This window comes from Triticum urartu, chromosome 7 (genome assembly GCF_003073215.2).
Source record: "Triticum urartu cultivar G1812 chromosome 7, Tu2.1, whole genome shotgun sequence".
Taxonomy (NCBI): Eukaryota; Viridiplantae; Streptophyta; class Magnoliopsida; order Poales; family Poaceae; genus Triticum; species Triticum urartu.
Genome location: NC_053028.1, coordinates 475,127,201 through 475,131,632, shown reverse-complemented (window position 1 = coordinate 475,131,632; position 4,432 = coordinate 475,127,201).

The window sequence follows — 4,432 nt, the reverse complement described above, 5'->3', positions numbered from 1 at the left end:
TACGCGCATGGGATGAGTTTGATAATTCAAATTTGGGTGGAAATTTCTCTGGGTACGTCATTACATAATTTAACATCGCTTGCTAATTTGGGCACACAAAAGAGCGTACAGCAGACAGACCACACTTACTGAATCGAGCAATTTTAGTAATTACACAGAGCCAGTTGACCTAAACGTTGCTCTAACAAAAGACCAGCATTAAAAACAAAGCCTAAGTATGCATAATTAAAAATCCGCCGCCGCGCCGGCCTATGCATTGCCGGTGTGAGATGAGACGTCGATGACTTGTCCTGGCGACATGCCGCCGTTGGTGGACTCCGCGTCCCCCGAGCTGAAGTCGACCGCGTCCTCGTCCTCGTCCTCGGCTACGCCCTCAAGGTTGTAGTACTCGTAGTAGTGGTTGCGCCAGAGCTCGCGTTGGTAGTCCACCGCCGATTCCTCGACGGACAGACTCTTCTCTACCTCGACCTCGGCCACGCGCAACTCCTCCTCCTGGCGCTCCTCGATCTCCGCCGCCTCCTGCATCTTCAACTCCCGCTCGGTGACCTCATGAGGAAGCAGGTGCTCCATGGCCACCGTCGCCTTTTCAGACGTGGGTTGCATGCTGTAGTCCGAGGTGGCCTGGAATATCTTGGCATGTGCATCCTCGATCTTGGTGTGGATGGCCTTGACCCGGGCCAAGGTGACATCAGCGGCACAGACGGCAGCTCGAGCGCTCTCGACGTTTGCAGCCGCCGTCGCAGCAGCAGCTGTAGCTGTCCCGGCTGCTGCAGCTGCCCTGTCGGCTGCCGTAGACGCCCTCTCAGCGGAAGCGGCCGCGCTCAATGCGGATGCGACGACACTCTCGGCGTAGGCGGCGGCGCTCGGGGGGGGGGGATGCGGCCATCGTATGGGCCTTCACGAAGCGTTTCCATGGCGTCATCTTTGCAAGAAGGGGGGGTGAGGGAATGGGGATCGGGATTTGTGGATTCGGGGGTTGCCGGCACTAGAGCAGACGAGCCGACGAAGCTTAAGGAGGGAGACTTAAATAGACCCATATATTTTCATCGCAAACGGTTCCTAGAAAACAACTGTGTGTGATGTTGTAGATATTTTTTATTAGCTGTGAAAGACGAATTTGGAATAAAGTGCCAACGGATGGTGTTTTAAATGAATGAGAAATTTTGTAGTACTAATGCAACTGTCATGTCAAATTTTGGAAAATTTCAGGGGTCATTTGACCTTCTAAGACATTTAAGTGATTTTCGAGCCATTTAATGACCGTAATTGAAATTTGAACTACATGTACATGTAGGGTAACGTAGTAATTTCAAAAAAATTCCCACGCACACGCAAGATCATGGTGATGCATAGCAACGAGAGGGGAGAGTGTTGTCTACGTACCCTCATAGACCGTTCACGAAAGCGTTATATCAACGCGGTTGATGTAGTCGTACGTCTTCACGATCCGACCGATCCAAGTACCGAAAGCACGGCACCTCCGAGTTCTGCACACGTTCGGCTCGGTGATGTCCTCGCCTTCTCGATCCAGCAAGAGGGGCAAAGTAGTAGATGAGTTCTGGCAACACGACGGCGTGGTGACGGTGTTGGTGAAGAACAATCTCCGAAGGGCTTCGCCTAAGCACTACGAAAACTAGGACGGAGGATAAACTAGAGGGGACGGGGTTGCCGGCACAGGGCTTGGTGTTTCTTGATGTGTCTTGGGTGCTAGCCCTACCCTTCTATTTATATGTTGAGCCTTGGGGTCGAAACTTGGAGTAAAAGCCTCCACAAAGTCGGTTTCACCCAAAAGGCAAGAGTCCTTCTCGGACTCCAGGGCCAGACGCCAGAGAAACATCCGGAACCCCTTCCGGTGAATTCCGGAACCCTTCCGGTGACCAAACACTATTATCCCATATATCAAACTTTATCTACGGACCATTCCGGAGTTCCTCGTCATGTCCGTGATCTCATCCCGGACTCCAAACAACATTCAGTCACCAACATACATAACTCATATAGTACTATATTGTCAACGAACGTTAAGCGTGCGGACCCTACGGGTTCGAGAACTATGTAGACATGACCGAGACACCTCTCTGGTCAATAACCAATAGCGGGACCTGGATGCCCATATTGGCTCCTACATATTCTACGAAGATCTTTATCGGTCAGTCCGCATAACAACATGCGTTGTTCCCTTTGTCATCGGTATGTTACTTGCCCGAGATTCGATCGTCGGTATCTCAATACCTAGTTCAATCTCGTTACCGTCAAGTCTCTTTACTCGTTCCGTAATACATCATCCCGCAACTAACTCATTAGTTGCAATGCTTGCAAGGCTTATAGTGATGTGCATTACCGAGTGGGCCCAGAGATACCTCTCCGACAATCGGAGTGACAAATCCTAATCTCGAAATACGCCAACCCAACAAGTACCTTTGGAGACACCTATAGAGCACCTTTATAATCACCCTGTTACGTTGTGACGTTTGGTGGCACACAAAGTGTTCCTCCGGTAAACGGGAGTTGCATAATCTCATAGTCATAGGAACATGTATAAGTCATGAAGAAAGCAATAGCAACAAATTAAACGACCAAGTGCTAAGCTAACGGAATGGGTCAAGTCAATCACATCATTCTCCTAATGATGTGACCCTGTTAATCAAATGACAACTCATGTCTATGGTTAGGAAACTTAACCATCTTTGATTAACGAGCTAGTCAAGTAGAGGCATACTAGTGACACTCTGTTTTTCTATGTATTCACACATGTATTATGTTTCCGGTTTAATACAATTCTAGCATGAATAATAAACATTTATCATGAAATAAGGAAATAAATAATAACTTTATTATTGCCTCTAGGGCATATTTCCTTCAGTCTCCCACTTGCACTAGAGTCAATAATCTAGATTACACAGTAATGATTCTAACACCCATGGAGCCTTGGTGCTGAGCATGTTTTGCTCGTGGAAGAGGCTTAGTCAACGGGTCTGCAACATTCAGATCCGTATGTATCTTGCAAATTTCTATGTCTCCCACCTGGACTAAATCTTGGATGGAATTGAAGTGTCTCTTGATGTGCTTGGTTCTCTTGTGAAATCTGGATTCCTTCGCCAAGGCAATTGCACCAGTATTGTCACAAAAGATTTTCATTGGACCCGATGCACTAGGTATGATACCTAGATCGGATATGAACTCCTTCATCCAGACTCCTTCATTTGCTGCTTCCGAAGCAGCTATGTACTCCGCTTCACACGTAGATCCTGCCACGACGCTTTGTTTAGAACTGCACCAATTGACAGCTCCACCGTTTAATATGAACACGTATCCGGTTTGCGATTTAGAATCGTCCGGATCAGTGTCAAAGCTTGCGTCAACGTAACCATTTACGATGAGCTCTTTGTCACCTCCATAAACAAGAAACATATCCTTAGTCCTTTTCAGGTATTTTAGGATGTTCTTGACCGCTGTCTAGTGATCCACTCCTGGATTACTTTGGTATCTCCCTGCTAGACTTATAGCAAGGCACACATCAGGTCTGGTACACAGCATTGCATACATGATAGAGCCTATGGCTGAAGCATAGGGAATATCTTTCATCTTCTCTCTATCTTCTGCAGTGGTCGGGCATTGAGTCTTACTCAACTTCACACCTTGTAACACAGGCAAGAACCCTTTCTTTGCTTGATCCATTTTGAACTTTTTCAAAACTTTGTCAAGGTATGTGCTTTGTGAAAGTCCAATGAAGCGTCTTGATCTATCTCTATAGATCTTGATGCCCAATATGTAACAAGCTTCACCGAGGTCTTTCATAGAAAAACTTTTATTCAAGTATCCCTTTATGCTATCCAGAAATTCTATATCATTTCCAATCAGCAATATGTCATCCACATATAATATCAGAAATGCTATAGAGCTCCCACTCACTTTATTGGAAATACAGGCTTCTCCAAAAGTCTGTATAAAACCAAATGCTTTGATCACACTATCAAAGCGTTTATTCCAACTCCGAGAGGCTTGCACCAGTCCATAAATGGATCACTGGAGCTTGCACACTTTGTTAGCTCCCTTTGGATCGACAAAACCTTCTGGTTGCATCATATACAACTCTTCTTCTAGAAATCCATTCAGGAATGCAGTTTTGACATCCATTTGCCAAATTTCATAATCATAAAATGCGGCAATTGCTAACATGATTCGGACAGACTTAAGCATCGCTACGGGTGAGAAGGTCTCATCGTAGTCAATCCCTTGAACTTGTCGAAAACCTTTTGCAACAAGTCGAGCTTTATAGACAGTAACATTACCGTCAGCGTGAGTCTTCTTCTTGAAGATCCATTTATTCTCAATTGCTTGCCGATCAACGGGCAAGTCAACCAAAGTCCACAGTTTGTTCTCATACATGGATCCCATCTCAGATTTCATGGCCTCAAGCCATTTTGTGGAA